The sequence below is a fragment of the Notechis scutatus genome, chromosome 5 (genome assembly GCF_049901735.1).
Source record: "Notechis scutatus isolate UNSWTSFEM ecotype Mainland chromosome 5, rNotScu1.2, whole genome shotgun sequence".
Taxonomy (NCBI): Eukaryota; Metazoa; Chordata; class Lepidosauria; order Squamata; family Elapidae; genus Notechis; species Notechis scutatus.
Window position 1 is genome coordinate 31,196,029 of NC_142013.1, and position 22,616 is coordinate 31,218,644.

The window sequence follows — 22,616 nt, forward strand, 5'->3', positions numbered from 1 at the left end:
CAGTCTTTGTTACAAGATGTAATCCATTTTGTCAGGTGTATGATTCATTCAAGCATAATTATGTATGATGAGAAAAATGAAACATAAGATGTTATAGATATTTCTACTGTTCTCATATTGGCACAGCCATTATGAACATCAGAAAGAAGAAAGCTAGATATTCCCTCTAATGGGGACACCAATGTGACCAAAAAAAAAAAAATGCTTTATTTTTTATTTTTGTTTTTTAAAATCAGGAAGCCTATTACAAAAAAAAATCAGGCAAAAGGAAAGAAGCAAGAATATCTCAAAATTGGGTTGGATATTAAGTCTGAAATTTAGATTCAATCTTAAAATGGGACTTGCAGAGTGAATGTATTTGTTAGTGGCAAATCTTGATTGAATGGGGCATTAACAGATTCTATGAATTCTAGCCTGTAAGTTTGGTAAATCACACTTTTTTTTTTCTAAAAAAGAACTACATATATAATGGGTTTACTTTACATTTGAGTTTTTGGGAAAACAGAAAGATGCCAGCTTTTCATTGAATTGCAGAATAAAAGAGATGAATGGGGTCCCAAGTGGCAGCAGGCAGTACCCTCAGCCCAATACACCTCACAGAATTGTTGTTGTTAGGAAAATAGGAAGAAAGGGTATTAGGTATGTTTACCACCTTGAGTTATTTATTTAAAAAATGGGCAGGGGTGGAAGGGTGGAGTAAGTTATAAGATCCCAATTGCGACAGGTATGGTAAGATATATTGGAAAATGATTAGAAGGCTGCACATGTTGAATGTACCAGTGGTATATTGTTCCTGTGCACATTTTAACCCCTCAAGCTCACTCCCATGCCCCAGGGGACTTCATCATGGATGAGAAAGTTGACCTACCATGAATGTTATAGACCTGGCTGGAAGACGAGGGGGAAGTGCCCCTTTTAGAGATATGCCCAGCTGACTTTCAGACAGGCACCAGTGCAGGAATGGTGGAGGTGTGGTGGTCATCTGAGTGTCATGGGAGACATCCAGGGTGCTTCTCTTCAGATTGCTGGGCCAAAACATTATTTCTAGGGTTCTAGGAGGGATCAGTTGGGACTGTTACTGTTATACCAGATTCTTAGCTATTTGACCTTCTTGACACCATTAAGAGATTGGGTGTGGAGGTCCTTAGGCTTATGGTCTTGGCGGAGTAGCCGAGTGCTTTTTTGCCCTTTGTGCTGATTATGTCCATTCCTGAACTGGGAGGCTCTGCTTACTGTCCCTTATGCCCTTGTGACATCCTGTTTGAACTATTGCCAAAGGCTCTACTCTATATGGGGCTACTGTTAAGGAGTATTTGGGAACTTCAGCTGGCACACAAATGCAGCTTCATAGGTTGTAAATGGTTTGGCGTACCGCTGCTTCAGGGACTGCATTGGCTGGGTGTGTTTCTGAATGCAATTGAAGGTGCTGGTTCAATGGTGGGATTCATTTTTTTTTTACTACCGGTTCTGTGGGCATGGCTTGGTAGGCATGGCAGGGGAAGGATACTGCAAAATACCCATTCCCTCCCCACTCCTGAGGGAAGGTTACTGCAAAATCTCCATTCCCTCCCCACCCCACAAACCTGCTTTCTAGCTCCATTCTCCTGTGCAGGGCAACAAAAGAAGACCCAGCTGATCAGCTGTGACTCGGGAGGCAGAGAATAGATGGGGACGGGGCCAGTCAGAGATGGTATTTGCCAGTTCTCTGAACTACTCAAAATTTCCGCTACTCCAGAACTGGTCAGAACCTGCTGAATACCACCTCTGTGCTGGTTGTCATCTTTAAATACCTTCATAGCTTGGGTTCAGGTTACCTACTTCCAGTTGTTTCTATCCATCCAATTTGGACTGGCAGGATGGGCATACTCTGTGTCCCACCAGTGAAGGAATGTTGGATTGTGGAGAATAGGAGTTGTGCCTTTTCTGCTTTAGCACCTCCTCTCTGGAACATCCCACCTTCCTAGCATAGGATGGTCCTGACTCTGTTGGCCTTGAAGAGCTGGTTATGTGCCCAGGCATTGGTCCTGATGTGTGAAAAGCCCCACTTCCTGGTTATGCTGACACTGATGGATATCTTGGCTGCTATTTTTATTTAATTTCTTTTTGTGTCATAGTTTAATTGTTTTTATGATTATTTGCCATCCAAAGTCATGGGTTTGAGATAAGCAACTATACATACTGAATAAATAAATAAATGAATACATAAATATCTTTTCCACAGACATTTAAATGCATTGCTAGTTTATTGTTCTCCATGTCACACTATTGTTTATGTAGTTTAAAATTGTTCTGAAAATCTAAATTTAGTCCTCCCTTAAGCACAAAAATCTGGCTGGATTACTTTGGGCCAGTCATTCTTTTAGCCCTGACCAAGGAAGTTTTTTTTTTTTTTTTAAAAAAGATCTATGATCATGGACATGATTAACATGGTAAACGATGATCCATAACATTCAGTAATGAAGTTTCCATTCTGTGGTGGGTTGATTGAAGCTATTAATAGTAATATACTTAACCACAGTCAAAACCGTGTGGCTTCTAAGTTTATGAATAGCTGAGTGCTTTTGGTCCTGTTCATACTTCCTAATGCTAGGACTTCTGAGGTTGCACAAAAAAAAATTAATTTACAAAAAAATCCCTTCATTCCTTTCCACAAAAGAACTGCCTGTCTACATATATTTATCTACATTTCTCTAGAAACTTTCCAAAGAATTTTTTTTTCTGAAATTTTGCTTAAGGTGGTCTGTCAATGAATCCGCCTAGATAGAGCAGTTTGAAAACCATAGTGCTATAAGCTGTAAGTCCTCATGCAAAAGTCCCTCTGAATGGCTATGATCATCATGTCATGGGATTTTGGCACAATCCTCTATATAGCAGCCTTTTAAATGGCTGCAGATTTGGAGCCTGGTGATGCCATAATCATATTGACATATTATCAAGGCAGTAAAGTGATACACAGACTATTATTTGCTCCTATTTTTTAATGGTAATTTGGAGTTTTGGAGCATAGATGTTAGTATATTGTTCAAGCCTGAACTGCAGAAGCCTTTCAAGATAGTATAAAGAGAAAAGAGTGTGAAGCAAAATTCTAAACAAAACAAACACAAACTGCGAATGTTGAAAGGTCCATTAACACATATTAAACTCCTAAAGGCAATAGAGACAGAAGTGTAACGTCAACCAAAGTTTGCAATTGAAATAAAGTACTGATGCTGAGCATAGAATGGTGGAACTGAAAATGGACCATCTGCATGAACAGCAGTCAAAGTTCCTGCCATAAAAGTCTTGGTAATTAGAGTTTGATGGAATGACCTTTCTTTGGGGAAATGCAGAAAATAGAGACACAGGTTGGTTGGATTAACTGTGGGATGGTTTCCTTGTTATGAAACTACTGCACAAATAGGTGGAGTATTCTACTGACAGTCTTTCTATTTACTGAATTTCAGAAATCTCATCACTAGATGGTAGCCATGGTCCACTCAATTTCACACAGACAGTTTGCTTGAAATGACCTCTATAATATTCTCATAGAGCTGCCTTGCTCAGTCTAGTACCCTCCAGATGTCTTCATCCAATTCCCATGGGGGATGAGAATTCTGGGAGTTGATGCTCAAAACATCTGGAAGACCCCACTTCGGTAAGTCAAATAAATAACTGTTTGAGCCTCCTCTGGTTACATTAGACATCACAATGTTGCTACACTGAAAACATGTGAAAGCTACACACAGTTGTTGCCTCTTTTTTTTTTTAAAGAATTTATTTCTTTTTTAAGTATTGTGTAATGCTGGAAGGACCCTGAAGGAAAATTCACAGGATCATTTTTTAAGCAATGACTATTGAGTAGAGTCATCATGACCTCATCTTTTTGGCATGGGAATTATCTTTGTTAATGCTCCAAACAGACGTCAAGTTTACAGCTGATCACATCCCAGTGTACTGTTTTAGAAACATCTCAAGACATTTTTATGACCTTGTAGTTAAACTATTGTGCTACTTAAAATAAATTGAATGTAACATCCCTCCTGTACTGAATCAATTCAGATTTCAGTCTTTCCATAAGCACAGATTGAGCTGCCCAGGGGATAGTGCAACCAGAAAAAATCACTTCACTCTTATTTTAAGTATTTTAAGTCTATGTGAATTGCAAACTCTCTGCATGTTTCCCATCTGCATTAGTCCTGTTAGAAGTCTGGGGTACTCAGGTGTTGTTGTTTTTTTGTACCTATGGGCAAATTTGAGGATATTATTAGCATTTTTATGCACATTAACAGAATAATAGAGCTGGAAGGGACCTTGGAGGTCTTCAAGTCCAATCCTTTGCTTGAGCAGGAGACTTTATATCATTCCAGACAAATGGCTATCCAATTTCTTCCCAAGAACCTGCAATGATGGAGCACCCACAATTTCTGAAAGCAAGCCATTTCACTGATTAATTGTTCTCACTGTCTGAAAATTTCTCAAGTCTGTGCTGGATCTCTGATAATTTTCCATCCATTACCACTTGTCCTGCTATCAGGTGTTTTGAAGAATAGATTGACCCCCTCTTCTTTGTGACAGCTCCTCAAATATTGGAAGGCTGCTATCATGTCATCTCTAGTCCTTCTCTTCATTAGACTAGACATGCCTAATTCCTGCAACTGTTCGTTGTATGATTTAGAGTTGCAAAATCTCTTTCATATCATAGTGATCAGAACTGGACACAGTATTCCAAGTGTGTGTATTACATAGGGCCAACCAAATAATGCTGCTTTTATCAAATGAAAGGTAGTAAGATTGCTCGCTATTAACTTCTCTAGCTTCCTAGGAAGCTGTCTACATTTTCCACTGTCTTTTTTCTGGCAGTTAGACATACTTCCAAATAAGGCTGCAGCTTCCCACTATTTTATTTTCCAGGATAGACATCCAGAGGCATTATTGGAAGTATCTATTATGCTTAAGGCTGATCTTCTGATTGCAACATGCCAGCATTGCACTTTTCTTCAATGAAAATAATAGTAAAAATATTAAATTAAACCTGGACAGCCATTGTTAATGCTGGTGAGCATCCATAGTGGCATTGCCATGCATAGTAGCAGAGACTCAAGTAAAATGCAAAGAGAAATATCTTTGCCCAATATATTATGTGAACACATCAAGAACCCATTCTCCTATTATCAACCCCACTTACAGGGAAATTAGGACTACCAAATTAGGATTACAAAAATCCAAAAAACGATTAGCTGATAGCAAAGGGTTACAATTTCTTTATTTTTCTGTTACTGCCCAATAGCCTAGATTTTTGCAACCCAGATTTGGTAGCCCTAAGAAAGTCCAGCAACTCACCTTCAGATTAAAAGTAAAGGTAAATATTTCCCATGTCCATTTGTGTCTGATTTTGGAGGGTAGTGCTCACCTCTGTTTTTTAGCCAAGGAAGATTACAGATCTTATATTCCTTTCAGTTTATTTTCCCTGCCCTTTTCTCTTGTTTGGGAAATGCTGTTTGCCAGTCTCACAAACATTGTCTGAAATATGTACTTTTGTATTTTAAACTCATTTAAATCACAGCAGCATTGCCACTATGCTGTAAGTTAAATCCATTTGTTAATTTAAATCTTTCAAAGGGTTTCTAGAAAGAAGAAGGAAGATATTTTAAACCATTCAAAGTGCCTTTCAAAGGACTAAACAAATGGTCCCTTGGTGTTTCTTTCAATATACTTGCTTGACTGGCTTCCATGATACAGACCCTATATGTAGAGTTGTAATTGCAGGAATATTCCAATCTCAGATGGCAAACCTCAGATAAAGAATGTTCCCAAGCAAATACAACTCAGGCAAACAAAGTCACTAATCTAAAGGAGGATTAGAGAGAGGAAGTAAACATATGTTAGACTTTAACTAGAGATAATTAATTACTGTGCTAAACAGTAACGAAAGTTAAGCAGTAACCAAAGTTAACCAGTGATGGAGGATAACTAAAAATGTGTATAAATGCAAGAATAGACTCCAATAAAGATCATCATGATTCAGTTGTTCAGGATCAAACAACTCGACTGCCTTGTCATTACAACACCTATAAAAAGACTTTTCATACTTCTGTCATCTGCTTTATCCTTCCTATTCTGTCTGAGCTTTAGAATAGATAGATCATGCTTTAAGTCTGATGCATTCCTCTTGATTAAAGAAGGATGCTAAGAATGCATGAATTCCTGATGACCTTTCACTGCAAACTGTGAACTTTGCTCACTACCCATGATGCATACTTAGGCATCATTACTCAGGCTCTTAGACAGGACCTTTTCTTGGCCATTACTTATTTAGCGACATTTCTCAAACAAAGTGGGGAATGAAAGAAACTGCTTAAAGTAAACTTTGAGTTCTTTTCTTGAAACTGTCACCTCTAAGTTCATGAGCAAGCTCAAGGGAGAACATTGCTGTTTGTAATAGAGAGAAAGTGGAATTTGTGTCTACCGCCCATCTAGGCAGGAACTACTATTATTTCCTTTTTTGTCCAAAATTCATGTTACAAGGCATTATTAGGCTGAATTCAAATTTCTCTTGAATTTTGAGTCAAACAGAATCTTGGGGTTAAGAAGTAAACTAAACTTAAAAATTTGACATAAATTCAAAGATCATTCTATAGACTGGAAATTTCAAATTTCTTTTTTCAAATGTAAATCTGATGAATACCAGCCTGAAACAATCTTCTATCCTACATCATGAAATTTTATTCAAGTTGAAATCAGACAAGAGAAAGATTTGTGTAATGTTTGTATAAAACATTTATAATTAAATGTTCTGTTAAGAGTCTCATGTAAGATTACATTCATTCTGATTTCAGGTTGACATGACCCTCTATATCAGGGTTGTCAAACTTCATTTCATTGAGGGTCACGTCAGGGTTGGGTTTCACCTCAGAGGGCCGGGGGGACATGGACAGGGTGGGCGTGGCCAGCTCAACATCACTCATCAAGACTCTATTTTTGGCCGCAACGGCATCCTGCAGCCTTCTACTAGCAAAAATGGAGCTTGGGAAGGACACGCACAGCTTTCCTGAGCTCTGTTTTCACTGGCAGAGGCACTGTGGGCTGGTCCTTCTCTGTTTCCAGGGTGGGCCCACTGGCCAGATCTAAGAATCCCGTGGGGTGGATTTGGCCCCCGGTCCTTGAGTTTGACACCCCTACTCTATATTAATTGAGATTTCTAAGTCAACTTTAAGCCCCAGCTAAAGTTAACTTCATGACAGAAATGGCACATAAGTTATTTAGTACCTATTTGCATACATACATTTAAGCAAGTTGGTTTGGAAATTCATTGTTGTCTACTTCTGTGCAAAAATATTTTCTACTACTTGTTTTTGTTACTTCTGTTATTGTTATTTTGGAACTATTATGTACAGTGCATTGAACCCAGGAACTTCTCCATGCACCATCATGAGCTATAGTCAAATGCATCTGAGATTATGACAAAACAGTAATAGTTGAAACCGAAACAGACAAATTCTTGTCCTTATTACACCATAATTAAAATCAACCTGTTGAACAAGTACCCTTGAGTTTCCCATAAATATTTCCCTTCATTTTGTAGTTGAAACAGGAGTGCACATCACAAATAGTTCTTTATTTGTAACATACTGGAAATGTATTTTTTTCCTGTAGTTTCAATGATTTCTAAAACATATATATTCCCACAAAGTACCTTTATAGCCGTTTAATAAATGTAAAGCAGGGCCAGTTAAGGAATCCAGGACAGAAAGGAAAAGTGGAGACTTATACAAGCACATTCTTAAAATACTGTACTTCATTGTTTCAGTAGAAAATCTAAATCCTTCACTTAGATTAATATTTTCACATGATAGAAGTTTTATTTTAAAAAGTTAGGCTTTTAAGAACTGTTAAACTATCCTGATTTTGCCACAACACCTATTTTCAGAGAGTTTTATTTCTTAATTAATTTCCCCTTGCCTGTCAACTTCCACTGCGGCCTTTTACATCTTTCACAAAGATTGGGTTGGAGTTTGGAGCCCATAATTCTTAAGCCATTTGTTGACGCATGATAAGAGTTTCTGTCCAACACATCTGAAGGGCACTAAATTGGAGATGAGGGGATTTAACACACCCTTGTAATTGTTTATCAAACACAACTTAGCAATGTCTGCTTCTGAGGGAAGTTGGTGGGATTTACATGCAGGAAATCCAAAAAGAGCAGTCTCCTGTTTTTGGCAGAGACAAATCCACTGTTGCTTTTGGTTAAAGATCAGAATTTTGATTGGATACAAATGCACTTGGCAGAGAATATTAAGCCAAAACACTAAAAGAGCTTTGGAAGATTTGGAAGATAGAACTTGCTTTAGAAGATTTGGTTTGGGGATAAATTCCTATCAACAGCATGTTCTCAATTACTTAAGGCTAACTTTAATAGACATATTTCTCTCATTCCAGAGATGTGTCTATGAAGGAATGAGTTTTTGATTCAGGGATTCAAAACTTATCCTTATTAAATCCTAACAGGGTCTCCAGAGACTTTCTTTGGATTTTTTTCTATGGCAGCCTGCCCTGCAGTAGTATAAAGTTGAAAATTTCTTTTAAGTGGTTTGCTATGTCAGTTATACTAGTCACTTCATTGCAGTTGTGTAAATTATCAGTTTCTACAATTAGCTTCTACCCTAGTCAGGTGGATATCTCTTCCTTTAAACAGTAATATATATATTTCTGAATTTCATCATGTTTTAAAAACATTATTTAAAAACAGAATTATTATTTAAAAGCAGAATTCTAGAAAGTGTTTTGGGTGGGACATATTGGCATCTATTTTATTGATTCTGTAATTGGTTATATGTTAACTGTTGACTGCTTACCTCTGTTTCATCCCTATATTATGACTGTTCCATTGTGCTCTCATGATTTTTTTCTTTGTTTAGTGTTCAGTGGACTTTTTATTGAAAATACACACACACACACACACACACACACACATATTTCTTAAGTTTTCGCGGGTACTTACATGTATGGTATTCGGCTTTGTTTGGGTATTTTCCCATGTCATTATAGTTGTGCTTTTAAAGTTGTAGCAACATTTCGGCAGAATCTCATCTGCCATCATCAGGCTTCTGAAGATGAACACAATACAGAAACCTGATGATGAGATGAGATTCTGCCGAAATGTTGCTACAACTTTAAAAGCACAACTATAATGACGTGGGAAAATACCCGAACAAAGCTGAATACCATACATGTAAGTACCCGCAAAAACTTAAGAAAACATATCTATCTATCTATCTATCTATCTATCTATCTATCTATCTATCTATCTATCTATCTTTGGTTATTCGGGTTTTCTCCCGCGTAAGATTGGAAGTATCTAGGCAACGTTTCGATGAAGTCTCATTCATCATCTTCAGGCTTGTGTCTTCAGCTCTGTGCTTCCCAGAGTGATGATCACTCCCAGAGTGATGATCACACAACCCATTACCCAAGCTGTTACTACACAGGAGGCTAATGGAAAAGAGATCAAAACACAACGACCCAGGAGAGCAAGACCCAGGATACCACAACAAAGAACTGCCCATCACACAACCCATTACCCAAGCCTTAAAACACAAGAGGCTAACGACCCAGGAGATCAGCACAAGATCCAGGATATCTTACAACAGGCTACACAGCCCATTATACCAACATCAACCCATCACCAATCAGAGGTGCGCCAGCCAACCAGCCCAACACCATCCCCACCACTTGTATATAGAGAGATGGCGCTCCGTCACACACTGTTGACTGCACCAGCCTGAAGATGGCAGTGACCGCCAAATGATCTTTGATACGAAAACGAAAGATCACATACAAATACCCGTGAGAACCTAAAACAAATATATATATATATATATATATATATATATATATATATATATATATATATATATATATATATATATATATATATATATATATATATATAATTTATATTCTGAGGTTTTCGCGGGTATTTGTATGTGGATCTTTATCGTTATTCGGGTTTTCTCACGCGTAAAATTGGAAGTATTTTGACGACGTTTCGACGAAATCTCATTCATCATCTTCAGGCTTGTGTCTTCGGCTTTGTGCTTCTCGGAGTAATGTGAGCTTGCAGCTGCTTCTTCCTTTTAACTGCCAGTGGGGGTGTGACTTGATTGGGTGGGGGCTTGGCTGTGTTCTGATTGGGTGGGGGTGTGTTCTCATTGGTTGGGGGCCTGGCTGTGATCTGATTGGTTGGGGGGTTGGCTGTGTTCTGATTGGCTGGGTGTGTTCTGTTCAGGTGGGGGCTTGGCTGTGCTCAGGCTAGTCTTAGTTGCCAGGGGATTTGAGCTGGTGAGCTGTGATCCTGTTGTTTGGCTTCGTGTTCGTGGTCGTGCCACATCTTCATGATGGGCGTCAGTTCGCTTCATGTATGGGTCGGAGGGGTTTGAAGTGGGTAGTGATGCAGCTGCGGTATGGCTTCTGGTCCGTGGTCATGTCTCATCATCTGTGTGGGTGTGAATCTGCTTTCTACGTGGAAGTGTGGTGGTAGCATCTTGTGTGGCCCTCGTGGGTGTGGGTCTGGTGTCATTCTTCATGTTAGGTACTCGTTTGTTAATGAGGGTGGGTTCCCTAATGGCTGGTAGGCAGCAGGTATCATCTCGTTTATTCATGCTGTGTGGGCGTTTTTCTATCTCTATGGCTTCTCTGATTATTCTGTTGTTGAAGTGTTCAGTTTTGGCGATAGTTCTGGTATTTTTAAAGTCAATCTCATGTCCTGTGGCTTTGAGGTGCTGGACCGGGGAAGAGGTCGGTTCTTCTTTTTTGATTGAGTTCTTGTGTTCTTCAAGATTGAGTTCTTGTATTCTTTATATTATATATAATATAAATAGCTATTAAATAGTTTTTAATTTGTTTTTCAGGAATTAAGAAGGAGAAGCTGTGACAATATGGTAATGCCTTTGGAGGAAGCCAAAGAAATTATTGTAATTTAACTCCTGGAACTCAACTGGTAATCTGTTTCTTGCATACCATTATAGGAAAATAGCCCAATTTATTGGTTTTACAGCCGATTAAAACGTGTCATAACAGCATTTCTCTTTATCAACCAGGATAATGTTTTCTGTTATTATTTGTAATCTTCTTCAGTGTTAATTTACAAAAGATTGGGTTTTTTAAATAAAATGTAAAGCACATGTCACTTATTTGGAATAAGGTGCATTGAATTTACCTGATATTTTGGCTGACTTCAAAAAATTAAGCAGGAAATGCATCTGAAAATAAAATTATCTGTATTTTGTTTCCAACATATTCTACTTCCCTCTCTTTCTTTCTCTTTCTGATATAGAATACAGGAAGTATTTTCTTAGAAAAATAAATGTTTTTTCCAAAATTCTCACCAGACAATAGTCATAGGTTTATAAAGACTATGGACATTGTGAGCTAATGTCTACTTATTTAAAGGTTTCCTATTAAAAATTTTTTTAAAAAGTAATTATGGTCTTGTGATACTGCTTCTTCTGTTCTACTTAAAAAGCACAGTGATTCATCAAATCTCAAAAATTATAGCTCATGAAATAAACTGTATAATTCAGGAACAGTTTTTTTTAAAGGAGACTTACATCATACATGGTCTGTTTACCCATTTAGCTAAATGATATTGTATAAATATGATTTGTTTCCATCCATTGCTTCTTGTCTTGTCCTCTGATGCTTTGGAGAATAGCTTGACTCCCTCTTCTTTGCAGTAACCCTTGAGATATTGGAACATTGCTATCATGTCACCTCTAGTCCTTTTCATTAAACTAGACATACCCAATTCCAGCAACCATTCTTTATATTCTTTATATATTTTAGCCTCTAGTCCCCAACATTATTCTAAACTTTTTTCCACAGGTTAGTCAAAATCCTCTCTTACATCTGAGCCTATCGTTCAATTCTGCCCATTTACTTTATATGCAACATGAATGTTTTAGCTACTTTGAAACTGTTTATCATAATGATATTAATTCTCACTTCTCCATGGTAGCAAGCTTCAACTTGTTCAATGTATTGTTACTTAATGATATCTGCGTGCAACTTGATACATTTTATATTTTGGAAATGTATTGAAGATTCTAAAAGCCTTGTACAAATCATCTTATATTTATTCATAAGTTTCCAATTACATTTACACTTTGTATTTTGTAGTTTGCATATACTTACTTTAGAACTTTGGTGAAATGGATCAAGATGTGGATCAGTGCACTAGGATTTTCAGAGGTCTGGCTTCTTTTGTTAGATTCTGATAAGCAAGGAAAGGTATTTTTATTACTACTACTATTAAAAAAAGGTATTGAAAGTTAGAAATCAAAATTATGGTCAATTTTAATGCATTCGAATGTCCAACCAGAAATTGATAAAAATATTTTATTTAATTATTTATAATTAATATAAAGTGGAAAAAATTATCACAACTATTAAGGAATATAGAGGTCAGATCACATATACTGAAATCAACATTTTGTGGTAAATCCTAAAAAATACCCTTCCAAAGCTCAACAAACCATGAATAGAGATTTTGTACTTTAAATGTGTTCTAAGGTCAACATTGCGATAGCAAATCTTTACACTTAAATTGTCACCAGCATTAGCAACCATGGTTAGCCTTTGCGTTCACAATTCTAACATTAGCAAACTTCACTTGCTTTCATTTATAGGTAAGGCTATATCTGCCAATAAAAGTACAATATAGAGAAACAACAACTGCAACCTGCAACCCAGATAACCTTTAACTTTCTCATTGAAAGTATTTTTAAAAGGCCACCAATTTATTAGTTAAACTGACCTAGGTTTCCTTCGAAAGCATAAAACACAATCTTAATCTCGGTAAAACCTCTTTTATTTCCACAGCTGTGGATTATGTTCATTCACAGCCAGCCAGCCTTCACAAACAGTCTTTCAGGGGAATGTTTAGAAACACACACTTTATCACACTTGGAATGCGGCCAGAGAACTAATTGGCAGATGAAAAAACTCACATCCATTTCTCTCCTCTTTTATGTCCTATGCGAGGGGCCAATCATCTCCAAGGTGTGGCTTTGCTCCTGAATCGACCCTGCTTTCTCAATTGTTCTTGTCTTCTGTGCATGCAAAGGCTGGGGACCGGTTCCATAAGCTCCCCGGCATCACTGCTGTCCAAACCTGAAGGCAGCTGCAGTCCAGCCAGGCTCTTAGTCACTGTTTGGAATAAGAAGTGACTGAGGCTCTGGATAGGATTGCACCTTGCAATCTCTTCCCCCCTGTTGACTTCTCTGTGCCCTGTGGTATACAGAGGAACTGAGAGGGATGAAATGCATGAGGAGTCATCTAGAGCACCCCTGGAGGAAGACAGGAGATGAACTCGATCAAACATGGGTAAGAGCTGCTACTCTAGGCCTATCTTGTGGTGATTCATGTGGCAAAGTGTAACTACTTCACACTAATTAGTCTGCAGATAATCTGCAGATAATCTGCAGATAATTGCCCAGCGACCCTCTTTAAGGTGAGCTATCTCCTCCTAGGAAAGAAGGAGATTGAGGTCCACCTGAAGGGGTGTGCTGAGGAATTTGTGGATTTTCTGGAAGACAAAATCGCTTGACTTCGTTCCCAGTTAGATGCTGGTGTGGTTGCTGGTCCGGTGGAAGCTCCTGAGGCAAGCTCTTGCCCTGTTATCTGGGAACAGTTTGACTCTGTTGTTCCTGAGGAAGTGGACAGGATCCTAGGGAGTATATGCGCAAGCACTTGTGTTTTAGACCCATGTCCCTCCTGGCTTGTGAAAGCTTCCCAGGAAGTGACAGGCGGGTGGACTCTGGTGGTGATTAATACTTCTCTACAGGAGGGGATGATCCATCAGTGTTTTAAGGAGGCTGTGGTCCACCCTCTTCTTAAGAAATCATTGCTGGACTCCACCCAGTTGGGTAATTTCTGACCTGTCTCCAATCTTCCCTTTTTGGGGAAGGTTGTTGACAAGGTGGTTGTGCAGCAGCTCCAGAGGTTTCTGGATGAAATGGATTATCTTGACCCCTATCAGTCAGGATTCAGGCTTGGATTTGGGACAGAAACAGGATTGGTCGCACTTTGGGATGATCTCTGGCGGGAGCGGGATGGGGGGTGCATCCATCCTTGCTCTACTTGACCTCTCAGCAGCTTCTGAAACCATTGACCATGGGATTCTCCTGGGGTGGCTTTGAAGGATGGGAGTTGAAGGCTTTGTGCTGTCTTGGTTCACTTCCTTCCTCTGTAGCCACTCTCAGTCAGTATTGATAGGAGGGGAGAGATCCAGCCCTTGCCCACTGCTTTACAGGGTTCCTCAGGGCTCAGTACTCTCTCCGCTCCTGTTCAACATTTATATGAAGCCACTAGGTGAGCTTATCTGTCACCATGGACTGAGGTATCACCAATACGCTGATGATACTCAGCTGTATGTCTTGGCCCATGCTGAGTTAAGTATTGCTGTGTCCTCCCTCTCACAGTGCCTGGAGGCTGTTAGGGACTGGATGGGGAGCAATGGGTTGAAAGTAAACCCTTGCAAGACTGAGTGACTCTGGGTTTGGGATTTGTTGGCTCAGGGAGAATTGCCACCTTTGGTCTTGGATGGGGTGGCACTATCCCAAACAGACCCTGTGTGTAATCTAGGGGTTTTCCTGCTCAAAACTCCTGCTCAAAAAGCAGGTGGCAGTTGTGGCCAGGAGGGCCTTTGCGCAACTGCGGATTGTGCACCAGTTACGCCCTTTCTTGAACCAACAGTCCCTACTCACAGTCACTCATGCCCTAGTCACTTCCCTTCTTGATTATTGCAACACACTCTACATGGGGCTGCCCTTAAAGAGCATCCAGAAACTCCAGTTGGTGCAAAATGCAGTGGCCCACATGGTTTTGTGCAGACCCCAGTGTGCACATGTGTCACCTCTCCTACAGGAGCTGCATTGGTTGCTGATTTGCTTCCAGGTACAATTCAAGATGCTGGTTGTCACCTTTAAAGCCCTTCATGGCTTGGGACCAAGTTATCTGAGGGAACGTCTCTTGTCGGTCAAATCTACCCAACCCATTAGAGGAGAAAAGCAGGGAATGTTGCGGGTCCCATCCCTGACGGAGATACACCTGGTGGGACCCAGAAGAAGGGCCTTCTCCGTGGTGGCTCCCTTTCTCTGGAATATCATTCCCCCAGAGATTAGAATGGCCCCCACTCTAGCACTCTTCCGGAAGGCACTGAAGACCTGGTTTTGCCAGCGGGCCTGGGGAGCCCAGAGCAGGATGGAGCCCATCAAATGGTTAGTGTGATTTGCTGTCATTGGGGTGGGGGGTGGGAGTTGGGGGTGATTTTTAGTTTTTATTTTTTTCCAGATTTTGTTCTATTGTACTTTATTAATTTATTTGATTTTTTTTTAAAACAAGTTTTATTAAAATTTCAACAACAAACAAATCATTACATATTTAAATCTTTTCCTGTCTTTCTACATAAATTTCCCCAATATTCTCATAAAACACAAACAAACACAAACAAACATAAAAAATCTTTTAGTAAAGTACCTTGGCCCCAGTTACCTCTCTTTGCATGGGCAGCGCATATCACTCTTCACAATTCTATCTTATTTAATCCATCTTAATTAAATCATTAAATTTATATATTTTGCCCATTCATTATCCCTCTATCTCTTCTTATAATAAAAAGAATTTCTCCTGAAATCACTAATCAGAGTATGATGCCTTTCTATCCTCCCCTAAGTTAGTAAAATTAACATTCAACATAACAAATACCCAATTCGGTTCTGCTTGGTACATTCTATCCACAAAAATGTTCTATTGTACTTTATTAATTTATTTGATTTTTTATTTTTTGTTTTAAATATGGTTTTACATAGTCACCATGGGCGAATAGGCGGCAATATAAAATAAATTTTTTTTTTTTTGGCTTTTTAAGATTAAAAAATTCTGTATATTGTTAAATGACACTTTTCCTAAATATATAATTTTTATGCATGCCCAACATACCCTGTTGTTATCAACTTCTATAATATACTCTTTTACAAGGCATTCAATGATGTAGCCTTTTTTAAATACTTGCTTTTTGATATACCCTATTTTATTCAAATTGTTGAGACAAGATAGATTGATGGATGCCTGCAGATTTTATGTATTACTAATCTTAGACTTTTGTTGATGTCCATAATGGCATCATTTTGGAAGACAAAATTGTCAGATTTCAAACTCAAACAATTTCTTTTACTTTCTGCAGAAAAGCAGTATACACAGAAGGAGCTATGTTAAATTTGCATGTAAAAACTGTTGTAAAAATGGCTATGTGTAAATTATCTTCAAAATTAGTTTCCTGAAACTTTTACAAAGAAACAAATCCTATTGAATGTAATTATACTAACACATTTATGTATAAAGAGCAGGAGTCTTAAGTATTACCTAAAAAGTAAAAATGAGCTAAAATATTTTACAGAAAGGCAGCCCAACATTCAGTCAAATTAGATTATTGTCTTGAGCGGCCCATATTTCCTCTTGCATTTATCATGTACATCTTGATGATAGGGATCCTTCCAAGAAGGAATGCAGAGACATCTTAGAACCATATGGGGCACTGAAATGGCCTCCCTGTTTCAGAAGCTGTTGTAAGAGATCCTGATATTTCCTAGAGCAGGGGTCTCCAACCTTGGCAACTTTAAGCCTTTGCTGGCTGGGGAATTGTGGGAGTTGAAGTCCTCCAGGCTTAAAGTTGCCAAGGTTGGAGACCCCTGTCCTAGAGCACAGGAAGAATTGTACCACAATACCCTGAGAAGACATGGTACTCTATCTTGTCAGAGTTGGTATATTTCTTGTTATGTTCTGTAACCTATACAAAGTTGTGGAATATTGTAACAGTAAAAAGGATATGTATACCAGAAAAATTGTGCTGTTTTATTGTTTATAGTAATGAACTATTACTCTGATCCCTTGGCTTATGTTAGATTTTTTTAATCCAGAAAAAACATTTGCAATTGTGTATTCTGTCTGATGGAAGTCTAATAAGTTCAGAACATGAATGTCAGACTGATAAGAAGGATATCCAAAAGGATTATTTAATTAGAATCCTGTCTACTATTTCACATACTGTAACATTTTAGTCAGTCAGAAAACAAAACATTTTATTTTGTTAATTCTTTACTTCACTTCTATAGCTCAATTTTGCTAAGCTGTAAACCATGATTTATAAAACACACACAAATCCAAAGACAAACCCAAACAAATTACACTATAGTTTATCATACTATGCAGACCCAGCCAGAGATACAAATGTTAGTTTAAAAAAACTCCAATGTAATGATTTTAATGTCACTGTGTACTTTGCAGCTGGTGAGACAGATAGCTAAGCCAGTCTTCATTCACAATTGTATTGTGTACAAACAATATAAACAGATTTTAAACATTTCTCCTCAGAAATGAATCCCAGTGAGATTCATAAGTTTGGCCTCTTACTTGCAGTATTAAATACATCAACTACATCAAACAAATGATGGCTTTTATAAGTCAAAGACTTATATCATGGGGCAACAAATACAAGGAGATTGTTGTATCTCCTAGCATCATCATCATCATCATCATCATCATCATTTTTTTAAAAGCAATTTATTAGGTTAACTAACTTGGTAAATCTTATTCCCGCTGAAAGTAGTATGTCTTGTTTAAATTTTTACTTTGATTTTAATGGAATCTAAGTAGAAATACTTTGCAGCCAATTCAGCATGGTCAAAATAATTCTACAAGGAAGCTTTGTATCATTTCTGAATCATCTCTTAGCCTGCCTGATCTTATAGGGAAGTCTTGTTTATTTACTTTTGGCTCTGCACTAGCTTACTCAAAATCTGAACAAAGCTACCTTTTCCTTTTAATATTCCTGGTACCTTTCAATGCCAATAGGAATAATTCCTTTACTTCGCCTTTCAGAAGCTAGATTAAGGACAATTGTTACTTTTTCTTCCATATAATATCATTTTGTGTTTAAAAAACATTATTTCTTCTCTCTGCTTCCCTTATTGTCATGAAATTATGATTACAGCTATTAAGTAATATGTCTTCTTGAAAAATTGCCAACATACTATCAGTTCATTTAAATAGTCTGCAAAGATTTATTACATAACACAGAATTGTGTCTTGCATCAAGGAGGTTATCTTCCTAGTATCAGCTCTCCTTCTTTATTTTGTTTCTCATATTCAGGAGCATGAGCACACTGTGATTTCTGCAAGTAGGAATTGAATTTTGTGCAGGGCAGTACTCAAAACTATGTCCCATCGCCTGTAGTGAGACATTACTAGCAAGTTTAGGATTGCTGTCTGAGAACACTATGTTCATCAGTTATTCTGTAATAAATTGACATAAATAACAGATGGACCGTCTGCAATTATGTAGCTTGTAGATAAAACAACATTCATAGCAGCTTAGTAAACTGTTTAAACTCTGTTGGGTCATATTCACAAATAATAAAATAATCTGGCAAATAAAAAATGTTAGCAATTTCTAAAAGTGATGAATTTAATCATTAAAGCAGTCATGTTTAATACAATAAAATACAATAGATTCCTTGTCTAAATTGAACTGTTCAGAGAGAAAACAATGTTTGCTTGGGATGGAAACTTTGACAGACAATTTTGGAAATAATTCAGATTATAAAGAGTTAGCAGGACAATCCCATTTTTTTATGAATAGTTGTATAAAAACTGAACTAGACTACAAATTTTGAATACCCTGTTTAAATTGCTGCTTAAGATCAGCAGATATTTTAAGCATGTAACAATAGCACCCACGTTTTGCACTTATTTGGATCAGTGCAATGATTTAAAAATTTAGAATTTTTCTGGTGAAGGAAACAATCCTGCAATGTTTCTTTAGATAGTGGGTATCCTGCCTTTTTTTCTTGCTCTTTCTTTTGAAAGTTTATTTATTTAAGTTTATTTATTTACTAACTTATTTCTTAAGCATGGTTATAATGGGTGATTTACAACTACCTTCCATAAAGCCATATTAACCATAATTCCCAACCACCGTAACAATATTGTTTATCCAGTGGTGGGATTCAAATATTTTTACTACTGGTTCTGTGGGCGTGGCTTGGTGGGCATGACAGGGAAGGATACTGTAAAATCTTCATTCCCACTTCACTCCAGGGGAAGGATATTGTAAAATCCCTTTCTCCTGTGCAGGGCAACAAAAGAAGACCCAGCCAATCAGCTGGGACTTGGGAGGCAGAGAATAGATGGGGGTGGGGCCAGTCAGAGGTGGTATTCTGAACTACTCAAAATTTCCACTACCGGTTGTCCGAACTACTCAAAATTTCTGCTACTGGTTCTCTAGAACTGGTCAGAACCTGCTGAATACCACCTCTGTGTTTATCTCATCAGAGTGACACAACATATCACTGACTCTACGTTTACGTTTTTCACTTCCACATTCCAATGGGTTGAAGAGCCAGCGTTCTGGAAACCAATAGCATGGGGGCCCTCTGAATCTCAGAGTACAGACCAGGGGTGGGATGCTACCACTTCTGCCCAATTCTGAAGAGCAGCAGACACCGAACCGGTTCTGTTTTTGCTGCTGTTTGCCCCCCCGCCCCCCTAGGCTCTTACCTGTCCTTTATTTCCTGCTTTTTCAACCTCAGCTGCTTTGCGCAGCATGGCTGAGTTTGAAAAAGCAGGAAAAAAGAGGCATTTTTCAAATGCCGCACGCCTGTGCTCAGCGTTTTTTAGCTGTCAAGGTGGCACAGCTGATGGGTTTTTTTACACACATGCGTGAAGCAAAACATAGTCACTGAACCAGTAGTAACACCAGTTGAATCCCACCCCTGGTACAGACTGTTCCAAAGAGCTGGGACATCCATAGAAAAAGCTGTCTTCAAGGTCCCACCAGATGGCAACATTTAATGGAAGGGCTATAGAGCACAAACACCCTCTCTCACTTGGTAAGACTGGTAGATACTTTCAGGAAACAGCAGTCCCTGAAATAACCTGGCCCCCATGTCATTTAGAGTTTTAAACAAGATAAACAGCATCTTGAATTGAACCCAGAATTTCAATTACATACAATATTCTATAAGTAATACTAATTCTTAATGTTTCATACTGATGGTTTTCTGCAATAGTTCTGTTAATTAATTTCAATAATCTTTTAATTCAGTTCATAAAGTCCATTCCTACTCACAAATTGCTAATTGTGTTTATCAAATATTATTTGACCCAATGCTTTTATGTGGAACCTTTTCCTACCAGATGTAATCAAAATGTTTACATCTGCAAGAAGTAATCTTAGCCTGTGTTAGGAATGTAAGTCACCTAATAGTTGGGTTGGAAAATATATAAACCAGGATAGACATTTTAATACTGTTTCTTTAAGAGAATGCTAAAACTGTAATTGGGTGTGGTTCCTCAAATGGCCATAAGATGGAGCCAGAAACCTGACTTAGTTCCTGTTCTGTTGTTCTGGAGAGTGTTGCTGTTTTTATTGACTGTTATTCTTGGATTTGATGTAAGTCTGTTACTGAACTGTTTTTGATACTGGACTTTGTTACTTCGATTATCCCTAGACTGAAAACTGATTGCTTTAACTGTGAATGACTTGGACTGCTTGTTTGGACTTTGCTTAAATATTTATTGGAAGTAAAAACCTACATTTTACTATACAGTGTAGCTGTGTGCTGTTTGTGTGTTATTCTTCACCCACTCTCACTACGTCTCCCTGTGTGTGCTCATTCTCCTAATGGGGAATTACCTCAACAGCCTCAAGCTTTCACACCTTATTTTTGCATATTATTTATTCAGCATTCATAATTTAAACACATATCACACTACAAAATTTTATAATATTAGGAGCCAACATGATGGTGAATGGGTGCATTTAGATTTAGATCTAGAGAATTGTAGCAAATAATTGCTATAATTATCCATTCCAAAAACTAATACTGTTTTCCCCAAAATAAAACCTATCCTGAAAATAAAACCTATCATGTTTTTTACGTGTGTGCCTAATATAAGCCCACTGCCGTGAGAAGAGGCAGGTGTCAGGGGCCTGTCTGTAGGGGCCCTAAGGTAAGCCAGTGCAGGGTGCATGGGACAGCCCATCCCCCTGTCTCATGGTGGTGGCACTGGTGCACTGTGTGGCCTCCTACCCCATCTTGAACAAGCAGAAGTAGGCCTCTTGTACATGACACCCCCCAAAATAAGGCCTAGTGCTTAGTTTGGATCTCAAAAGAAAATAAGCACCTGGTCTTAATTTCAGGGAAACATGGGTAATTGCATAGTAGTAGTTAACATTTATTTGTTCCATATTTCATTTGCATTTGGTCTCATGGTATAAACTATTTCTAAAGACAGCGTCTATCCAATCATGGCTGAATTTCAAGTACTAGACAGGAATGGATTACAGTACACGCACATTCCATTTTTACCTGCTTACCCTTCCTACAACCACTGGCACTCTGCTAGAAAAAGATATGGCTGGATCAATATTATCACATGTAATGGAGCTTGACTTGAGGAGATTTACATTACATAGCATATATATCTGCTCTACCATGCCCAGTTCTTACACACACACACACACACACACCTCAATTTATTCCTTTATTTTTCATTCAGTTTTAAATTATCTAAATGTTAAAAATCTGTTATTCTAAAAAAAAATGCATAGTTAAATGTTTAAATATAGCTACACCCAAAATACACTGATCCTCTGAAATAGTCATAACAATGTTTGTTTATTCTAAAACCTGGCAAAAGAGGAGGAGCCATATTTTATTTCCTCAGTTTTTAATCCAAGATGCTGACTTGATAAATCCTATTTTATAAATTAAGTAACATAATAAAAATCTTATAGGAATATGCACAATATTACATATTATAGTATACCCTTTACTTTGCCTTTCCCCTAGCTTAAAGTATTCCATTGTTGTAAGAACCCAGACATTCTATCTTGATATCCAATCCATTTGATGTGGTTTTATTATCTATTAAAGACATGCTTATTAATAGTGGGGTGTGATTTTTTTTCTACCTTGAAAATCCAGTGGAGTAATATTTTTTGAATTCTAGAATTATTTTTATAAAATTTCATATATAACATTACATTTGATAACTGTTCTTTACTTTTAGAATAAAGAAAACTTGAAAGTAAAGTTTGATAACTTATTTTCAGAATTTAAGAATACCTGAATACACATTTTCTAATATCATGCATTTCCAAAAAACTTTATAACAGCATTTGTACGGACCAAGTAAGTGGGATAATAGAAGTCAGATTTGGAATGATTTCATTCTTTAATGATTCCACCTCATTCATAGAATGGCACAGTCAATTCAATTCAATTTTGAAATTATTACAGTGATATTGTATTTTTTGCTTCTACTTTGCACATCACTTTTCCCCTATCAATAAAACAAAGCAACAAAAACCCCTGCTATTGAAGAGAGACAATAGCTACACAATTTCTTTCAGTCTTAGAGTATCCAAAGTTACAGAAAATATTGTTCCTGCTGTTGGATGCATATAAGCCCTTCTCTGAATTAGAATATTCCCACAACTAGATGCTTTGCTTCAAAGAACTGTAGCAAGAGATGAATACACTTCCTATCAAAATGAATCTGCAAGTTGGCTACAGTCA

At 37.7% G+C, this 22,616-nt stretch overlaps 1 protein-coding gene across 6 annotated transcripts in view; it reads right to left on the reverse strand.

Moving 5' to 3' along the window:
• COL8A1 (collagen type VIII alpha 1 chain) overlaps window positions 1-22,616 on the reverse strand; it is a 100,000-nt gene that overhangs the window by 15,712 nt on the left and 61,672 nt on the right. For all 6 annotated transcript variants that reach the window (XM_087966460.1, XM_087966465.1, XM_087966464.1 and 3 more), the window contains one exon: window positions 12,169-12,247. The gene's annotated coding sequence lies outside the window, so the exon portion shown is untranslated. The remainder of the gene's footprint in view (window positions 1-12,168; window positions 12,248-22,616) is intronic.